This window comes from Ostrea edulis, chromosome 3 (genome assembly GCF_947568905.1).
Source record: "Ostrea edulis chromosome 3, xbOstEdul1.1, whole genome shotgun sequence".
Lineage (NCBI taxonomy): Eukaryota > Metazoa > Mollusca > Bivalvia > Ostreida > Ostreidae > Ostrea > Ostrea edulis.
Genome location: NC_079166.1, coordinates 51,069,212 through 51,079,361, shown reverse-complemented (window position 1 = coordinate 51,079,361; position 10,150 = coordinate 51,069,212). Strand labels below are relative to the sequence as shown.

Here is a 10,150-nt window from a genome sequence, read left to right as displayed (position 1 = left end):
TTTTTTCAGGTCCAGGCGAGCTCTTAGGCAAATCGCCTCCGGTAAAATCGAATCCCCCACAAATCTTCTAAAATGTTTACTCTATCTTGTGTAGAAATTTCAAGACTCTAGCTTCAAAACTAACGGAGGAGATGTGTGGACAACAAGGCCCTTCAAAAAGTCACTAAAAGAGAGATAACTCCTGACCGGAAGTGACGTAAAGCACGAAATTTTGCAAGCAAAGTTTCGTCACCAAAAGACATCTTTCCTGAAAATTTCGTGAAAATCGATCGAGAAATGGCTGAGAAAAACGCGTGTACTACCAAGGAAAATAATAATAATAATGAAGAAGAAGAACGCGAACAATAATAGTAAGGTCTTCCGCAGGAGACAGAAGACCTTAATAATAAGAAAAAACAGTAGAATCACTAGAAGGTCTTCCGTTGGAAACGGAAGACCTTAATAAGAAACAGAGTAAAAACAATATGTTCCCAAACTTTGTTTGGGGAACATAATAACACATAATTTGGCCATTGAATAATACCAAACATGAAAGTAATGATAAAAACGTAGAAAAAATAATTTGAAAAAGTACAGGTAATTTTGGGATCGAACCCGGGTTGCCCACGTCAAAATCGAACACGCTAACCATTGCGCTAGCGAGGAACGTTGCTTCAAGAAGAAAATGACAGTATTAATACTATCGATATTAATTTGAATGCATGTAGAAGTACATATATTTGTGCCACTTATAAAGTATATAGATAAAGCAAGGTGAAGATAACGAACAGTGATCAATCTCATAACTCCTACAAGCAATACAAAATAGATAGTTGGGCAAACACGGACCCCTGGACACACCAGAGGTGGGATCAGGTGCCTAGGAGGAGTAAGCATCCCCTGTTGACCGGTCACACCCGCCGTGAGCCCTATATCCTGATCAGGTAAACGGAGTTATCCGCAGTCAAATCAGTGTGCCAAGAACGGCTTAACAATCGGTATGAAACACGTCAGACAGCATTTGACCCAATGCGAGGTTGTATTGACGAACTAGATCGTTATAACGACCATAGAATTTGCGAAATGCTGACTTCAATCGAGACTGTTGAAATCCCTGTACCATCAACTTGTTTGTCAGTAGCTTACCTCGATTTAAAAACTGACTATACCCAGAACAAGCTCTTGCATATCGAATCAGTTGAGATATATAAACACCATATGCAGGTGATAATGGAATATTGCTACATAAATGTGGGAAGTTGACGATGGAGAAGCTGAAATCATCCCGTTTGTCATACAGTTGAGTTGTCAGTTTGCCGCTGAAGACGGAAGACCCTAATAATAGAGGAAAAGAAACATAAGAATCACTATAAGGTCTTCCGTTGAAAAATCAACAATAGAATAATAGAAGGGTCTTCCGTCGAAGACGGAAGACCCTAATAATAGCGCATGCGTCACCTCATTTTGTAAAACAGCTAGAAGTCCAAAAGGGGGTGAAATTACTTACTATTAGTAAACCGCAACAAAAATCCAAGCTTTCAGTTTATTTCTCATCACACGCATTGCATTTCATTTCGGTGAATGCGATTGTTCTTCTGAATATGAAAATAATGAATTACTGGAAACAAAATACGTAAAAAGCAATTGGGAATAAATATATTAAAAGTCGATTCAAAGTGCGCAGTGTGTACTGCATTCCTGAAATGGGATAAAATATCATTTGACATACTCATAAGGGTTGCGGGGGGGGGGGGGGGGGGGGGGGGTTGATGAAGACTAATTGAATTTAGTTTTTTGTCAGACATTGAACCTTTATCAATGAACATTGTAAATACGTTTGTCACTTTTAATTCTTTTTGAAAGAATATTTTAATCAATAACTAACTTATAACTTATGACATACTCTCGTGTGTCAATATTTTTCCCCTTTCATATTCATTCACTTTTATTTTCATATTTTATCATTATTCTATTTATTCACAACATCATCCTTTTTTAAGGGGGTTGGGTTCTCTTTTTATAGAGAATTTCATATCATGAATTGAAAAACAACAAAACTATGACAGAACAACAAACCTAGGACAGATCCTTTATACACACTGTTAAACTGCAAGTCAGTAAAGGTGATTAATTTCAGTCTACTTAACATTCATTGGCGGATCTAGACGGGGGAGGGAGGTTGCAAGGGCTACCCCCCCCCCCCCCCCCCCCCACAATTGATTTTGGAGTGAGAGAGATGGAGTGGGAAAATGACTTTCAATCGCCTACGTCTCTCCAACACGAGGTCAGCGCTTGGAAACGGAAGTGGTCAGTTGTAGATTCAGCTGATGCCAAGTGGAAGGCTTGTCGGAATTCAATAAAGACATTTTCCAACCTGCAGAAATTATAATTCTTCATCGGCTGCACCTTACCCGTTACCAATTTGCAAAGCAGAAAGGTCCTTTTCACTTCAGAACGTACGAAGACGTACTTACGTTCCACAATGGGCAAAGAGAGACTTTCTGGAATGGCATTAATGAATGTTTACCCACAAACTGGACATTAATTATCTAATAAAGAGATTCATTTACATGCATCCGAAATGAATCAATTGGGCTCTTTTAGGAGAAATGTCAAATGATCAATGTCGGATCAAAATTTAATTTCAAATATTTATGGGGGAGGGGTTCAAAACTCCTGCAAGTTTATGTAATCCGACATCGATATTCATGTACATCATCAAATTTGGGGGCTGGGGTTGATGAAGACTAAGTGAATTTAGGTTTTTGTCAGACATTGAACCTTTATCAATGAACATTGTAAATACGTTTGTCACTTTTAATTCTTTTTGAAAGAATATTTTAATCGGTAACTAACTTATGAAATTGCATGCAGACGATTAAAAGTATAAAACACATATCATGGTTCAACAGTCAACAGATCCTCTGGTTCACCCCCCCCCCCCTTTGAAAATCTTGATCCGCGCCGGATATTATGGTCTAGATCAATCAAAAATTATTCAGTTCCATACATTCCACATTATCGACCTTGCGATTACATTTTCTTTTATTTTTCATTCCACCAAACACTTAATTAATTAGAACTACATGCATTTATGTAACAACTTCCTTTTTCTCTATATTGTTATTGTTTGTTTTTGTATTTGCATTATTTTCATATTCAGAAGAATAAGTCCATTCACTAAAATACAATGCGATGCGTGTGATGAGAAAATGTATTTTGTGCGATTTACTAAAAGTAAGGCATTTCACCCTTTTGGGCCTGTAACTGTTTTACAAAATGAGGTGACGCATGCGCTGAAGTCATTGTTTATCATGGAGGCGAATTTGACAGCGAAATGATGTAGTGTTTGAAATGACTACGATTATTGTTGCTTTAGTGTGGAATTGAATGGTTTCAATTGTATTCCCTTGCAACCAAAAAAAAAAAAAAAATCTTTCATTCATGAATTGTAAGTTTTCGAACGATTCACATAAAATGTAAGCTGAAATAAATTCAAACCGAAGCGCGACTGATTTCCCACATACTTTATGAAGGCTTGGACAGAAACGAGGGGGATAAAACAAACCGAATATAAATAACCCCCTCGTTTCCACAGAAATTACATTAAGGGGTGTAGTTGCAACGCTTAATGATACAAATTATCGCATTGGCAGTCTACAGTATAAACCGTTAATGATACAATTCCCCCTTATGATTTTGTATCATTAAGAGTTCCACCTGCCTTGCGGTTGCAACACTTAATGAGACAACCAATCCAGTCCAAACTGCTAATGATACAACAATGGTACTTTAAATCAGTAAGTGAAATCTAATTTTGATTTTTAATTATTGTGTTGACAATATTCTTTAAAATCATATCGACAGTTATTTTATGAGTTTACTCAGGTGACGTATTGCATTTGGTAGTGCGTTAAGAATTGAACATTTTTAACTTCTTGATAACTATCATTCCAATTCTTTTCAAATTTGGTATGAAACGACATTGGGACAAGGGGGAAAATTGTAAATTTCAGGACTTATGCACCCCTGGGACCTAGGGGTGGGACAAAACCTGCCAAAGATTGACCAATTTTCAAAATCTTCTTTACTACAACCGCACATGTGTAAGAAAAACTATATGTTTAGTGATGTAGAGCAGTAAGGCCTCTACCAAAATTGTAAATTTCATGATCCCCGGTGTAGAGGTTCTGACCCCGGATGGGGCCAAACTTGGTACATGGCGTTTGTGTGTAAACATTTAGATAACACGCTCCAGCCTCATGGAAAGTGAAGATAAGTCATGTGACTCATGATTATTAATGGTTCAAAGTGGAAAATTTGAATCAATTTCCACTAAATATAGTTTAAATTAATCAATAACCAAAGAATACATATGTATATATATATATTTACAGATAAGTTATGGTATCGATTCCACTAAGTGTATGGACAATATCTTGGATTTTTACTCAAGTAAAGGCCGCTTCCTTGCACTATCAGACTTATAACCCATCATTTCTGCAAAGGTTTGTAATATTTTCAGTCAATACAATTCAATATTACTTGTCATGAATTCAATATCTCACATAGAGTAAGATTTACCTGTTATAGCCTCAAATTCGTGTTTCCTTTTCAATGTAACCTGTGCAGTATTCTTATCTATTTCAAAACTGAGTACCATAATACCAACCTCTAATAGCAAAGAGTTTTCTGTTATTCGCATTAAGTACAAATATTTCAAGATCAAGCTTAGAAAATTTCAGGTAGGTCCAATTTCAACATTATAACAAGTGGATTGGCTTGTTTGAGCTTTTCAAATAAAAAAAAAAAGAAAAGAAAAAAAAAAATGATGGGAAAATTTCGACATTAAACTGATTAGCGGAGTATATAACCAACTTTACCGAAAGAATTTCGGCGATATGTCGTTGCTTACTTGTGTCTTTTATACCATGCCCAGCAGATTCTGACGTTGATTTCTTTTACTTCCATTGGCTTGACCGTCTTCAGTTTTGTATATCTTTTTTGTCACGTTGAATTAATATTAATTAATATATATATTCCATTGGCTTGCGTCATCTTACTTATCCTTTTCTGTTGACGAATGGTCCTTGGGTCCTGACATGCGTTCCGTCTATAGATCAGATACAGCCTATCCCTCCTGGAAAACCAGTTACTTAGAAAAAAATCCTTCCTCGGGTTGTCAAGATCCTCGCCAGACGGCCATTTAGTACTGAGGTTCAAGAGACACCAAAACCTATGAAAAGCATTATACTACTCGGGTAACGATTCATTTGTCCACCCCAATCGTATCACGAAAAAAACTTGAATAAAAATTCCGATAGCATGCACGTAGCATTGTTTTTAAATGGGGTGGGGATAATTTGAATTGTCTAAATTTATTCACTTTGCAACGATCTTCAAAATCCGAAATCGCATTTGCGTGTGTGTGGTAGGGATGGGGTGTTGTGTTGGAGAATTCAGATGCTTTAAACCGCTTTAAAAAATCCCCAGATCAATTCATAACCACTTCTATTAAATCAGAAATAGTGGACATGCAATATATCTTTATATGACTAATTTTATACAAAGAAATTGGAAAGAAGTACAGTGTATTACCCTTTGAACATCTACAATTCAAATGATGATATATCAAAGTAAAGTACTATAGGTGAATTTTTACATGAATGTTTTGAATTGGCTCATATTGTGTAATGTGATTGAATACCAACATATTTTGTGAATCAATAAATGAATTGAAATTAGAAATTATTTTGCATATGAAAATAACAAATAATAATCATTGTTAACCCCCTCCCCTGATTCAACGTTCCTAAATCTGAATAAGCACGTTTCGAGTTCATCCGGAACACCCGGGATTTTTCGCATTTAGCCACGCCGATCTCGTGACATGAACAAAATGTTCAGCAGGGGTACTTCCGGTTGATATTGTTTACTCTGGTAACAAAATTGTCTTTAACAAAATATGCATTTTCTGGCACGAAAGGTCGCAATTCAGATAATGGAAAGAAAGGGGTGTATATCTACTTTGGATGATGTTAAAGTTCACCCTTTCCCAACCCTGGAAAAAATGTCCATGCAGAGGAAACGATGGCGTCATTTGTTTTGAAAACCAAGAGTAGCAGAACAGTGCAGAAAATTAGAGCGATTACTACATTCGGTAAAAGCTGATCCAACACAGAAGCATCCCTGTTCTAGCCATTTCACCATATGAAAGGCGAAGATAACAGTGATCCAAATTTTAAGAAACTAAGAGGTTTGTACTGCCCTTTACAAATAGATACTGCGCGACATTAAAATAGGCCTAGATGATACCCTTATCCACATAGATTTGAGCAATGTATGCAGTTTACAATGGTGATCATGTGGCACTAAATCGATAGTAGATTATCATATATCAGAGAATTTACACTTCGAACTCATGGTTTAGGCTCATAGGCAATTTCGGGGGGGGGGGGCATATAATTATAATATTGGGGGATCTATTCTTACAAATCTAGATTAGGATTTGCAATAATCATTCATCCAAGCTCCATAGTTCATTTACTTCCAAATAAATTTCAATTCATATCAAAGAACTCTCATTTATCTTTGCTCCAACTTGACCAAGCAGTGTGCTTTGTATACATCAGAAATTACATGTACATGTATGTACACTTCCACTCATATTTATGTGCTCTCCCACTTCTCATTTAGTAAGAAAAATGAGCATGATTTTCTTTCTTCATAATCTATTCAACATATATACACAGGTTGATAACAATGACTGTACTCCTTATGTTGACTGGAATTATTGACTGGTATGCAGTAAAACAGCTGAAGGAAAGTTCAACTACTAATTCATTTCAGCCTGGTAAGAATCAATATCCTTTTGTGTATTATACACCTGCAATTCTTTTCTTTTGCTGCTTCAAATCTTGTGTATTTGAAATGTTAATTCTGATATTTTGGTATTATTATAGGTAGTCTGGCAGTATTATAGGTAATCTGGCAGTAATGGCATGACATCATGAGAGCTAATCAACATGGTTAATGATGTATAGAGACACTGTCTGAAGACCTCGAGGGAAAGGCAAGGAAAATGGATGATCCACTTCCTATATCCCTGTAAAAAAGAGGAAGGATACCACAATATTGACGATAAATTATTGTCAATTCAAGAAGCAAAGTTGTGAAAATGCAAAAATAATAATTAATGTATTTGTTAGAAAAATATCGTTAACTGCATATATATTTCTTGAACTTATTCAGGAATATATACATCAGATGTAGTCATTCATATTAAAACTGAATCTATGAATTTTCATAACTTTTATCAATAAAGTTTACTATATTTATTTTACATGTATCTAATTTCCCTAATACATTGTACTCATGGGAGTTTGCTTGCATTCAATGTTCTGACATGAATCCGAAAATGTGCATATTTCATCACAAGAGCCCACCTGGGCACTAAGCATGTGTCATGTATAAAGCAGACTCAAACAAGATCTACCAACATAATATTTGAATGAACACAAATGGTCTTAGATACTCTTTTTTTTTCTCTCTGCAATATATGGCATTAAACAGCATTAATTTTTTTTTTCAATTTTGTTAATATATACAAGTCAATTAACTTTTCCCAAACTTTTGATGCATATAATGGATTTTCTCTGTACTGCTACATATATGTGCACAGAATGGAAATGATGTCACTAACAGGAATATCCCTTTATCATGAGCAGATATATTTTGTTCAATGATAACAATTTGAGCAATGATCACAAATACTCGTGACTTTGGAATTATGAAAACTCATTGAAATGCATGTATCTACTAGAGTTACTTTCATACTAAAAATTCTTCTTATTAAATGAGTCACTTATAAATGAAAGACTTGTGACGCAAGTATTAGTTGATAAATAATAATTTTCAAATATCAATGTTTAAATTAGGGAGGATATCATTTATAACTTAGTAGATATGATTAAATTATTCTCACCCATATAACATTTTTCTTTTGTCTTGGTCATTTTTGGTCGCATATATCGCATTCTGTTGTGTCTTTGATGAGTATGATGATCATTTATGTAGAAATATCCCATAGCTTTGACATAATCAGCATGGTCAGTTATTCACAGATGATACCACTGTCCTGTCCATAGTTTAATAGCAAACCATTCAGACCAAAGCAGGTCATATATGTACACCATCACATCACCTGCAAGATATATATCTGGTTTTACAAGCATGCATGTATAGAACAAAATATTTTAAGTTCAAAATTGCTTCACTTATTTTGTGAAATCTTTAGGTACATGAACAGCTCCAATACAATCTCTATATTAAGCTATAGAGCTTGATTTAGCTATTTCAAATCTTTTATGAAATTAACTTTGAAAAGTGCAAAAATCCAATTTCAGTGGATGATAAAATTCCACCCATGTACATGTTGTACTTGCAAAAAAAAAAAATTAAACAAGTAATATATTATAAACTACATTCCTCAGAAATATAATTTTGATTCACAAATGTTATACTTTTCAAAAATGTCTTACTACACCTTAGAAAGAGTTTCTCAAATCAGCATGAAATGATTTAATACGCAAGATCGCGACTACTTTTTCCGTCTCGGTTTTAAATTTTACTTTCCCCTTTCAAAGTCTCGCGAGACCCAGAGTATGCGAGAATTTGGGCATGTTGGTAAATAATACCAGTTCTGCAACTTTTGTCGTGATTGATTCACCCGATTTTAACAATGGTGTACTATCATTGCATTGCAGTAGACTGTAGTAATGACTCAAGAAAGAAACATAATACGCAGAAATATCCACAACTGATAGATTTAAATGGAAATGTGATGGATGTTTTCCCACTGCTGTCAGCCAGGAAATTCCCAAAGCTGAGAAGAGCTTGCGTCAAAATATATAGCTTCGCGAGCTAAATTCAGAAATCCATTTTTCCTGTATCCAGACATTTTTACACACCTTTCATTTAAAAATGCTTTTAATTGTGGAATTAAGCACATGGAGGTTAAATCGTCTTCCGATGCCATGTTTTGAATAAACAAAAAATGCCCAAGATCGACCCGCTTTTCCGGACTTCTTTACAAGAGAGTTCCGTTAACTCGGTATTTACGATCTTGCGTATTATGAATGCGGATCAACAAAATAATGGATATTAAGCAATTCAAGTTTACATAGCGTAATATCTGTGGAAACGAGGGGTTATTTATATTTGGTTTCTTTTACATCATATATGAAAACAATTTTTTTTTTATAAAATTGTTACAGAAAATCAAAATCAGTAAAATTCAAAAGGCTTTCCACAGATTATGACATTATTAAATTTATTTTAGAAAAAACAAAACAAAAAGCTGTCCGGGTCTAGTTTTGCACTCAGAAAAATGCAGCGAAATATTTGTGAGACTTTACACCCGCACTAGGAATGAACGAATACATTGTATAAATTGCCCAACCCCTCATTTCCACAGAAGTCAGTACTGGGCACGATGTCGGCTTTAAGACATTGAGTTTTATTTAATCATATACAACGTTCTACAAAAAATAGTAACTATTTTGATTTACCTATTTGGTAGGTTTCACCGAGTCTAATACGTTCTTTCCACATCCCACTATGGCTACTACTGTACTAATAGGGCCTAGGGTTCCTAGACAGGCCTTCTGCATAGATCTGCAAGTTACACTGCAACATCGTCGTCTTGTCTAAGTCTTCCGTTGAATTTGACCAATGGTAGCTTATCAAACGTTGACAAACAAATACGTATCCCCATACATCCCAAACAAATACATTTAATATGAGAAGTGTTGGTAAACAACGAGAAACCGGAAGTAACCCTGCTGAACATTTTTGAAGCGGCGTGACTAAACACAGAATAAAAACCGTGTTCCGGAGGAACTCGAAACACGGCTATTCAAAAGAACATTTAAAACAATATACAATTATGGACTGTTTAGACATCACAAATTATTAGGTCTTAGTAGGATTATCACGTGAGGGCGCCTATGTGCAGATATATTCAAATAATTTAATTCTTATTGTATTCTAGTCTCTAATTGGTCAAATTCCAATTGAGGTTATTTTTGTATGACATGGGCTGCGTTCAAGATCTTAGCGGCTACCTACGTAGGTCTCGATAGCGCTACGATTTTGAACGAAGTGCTAGGCT

At 35.2% G+C, this 10,150-nt stretch overlaps 1 long non-coding RNA gene across 2 annotated transcripts; it reads right to left on the bottom strand.

Annotated features, from left to right (window-relative positions):
- Positions 1-6,693: 6,693 nt before the first annotated feature.
- On the bottom strand, positions 6,694-9,879 carry LOC130052613 (uncharacterized). Of its 2 annotated transcripts, XR_008800968.1 has the most exons (3): positions 9,549-9,879; positions 7,964-8,182; positions 6,694-7,084 (listed from the first exon to the last, which is right to left on the bottom strand). It is a non-coding gene; the product is annotated as an uncharacterized LOC130052613 (long non-coding RNA). The 2 variants fall into 2 exon arrangements; XR_008800969.1 differs by lacking the exon at positions 9,549-9,879 and having other exon boundaries at positions 7,964-9,106.
- Positions 9,880-10,150: the final 271 nt, after the last annotated feature.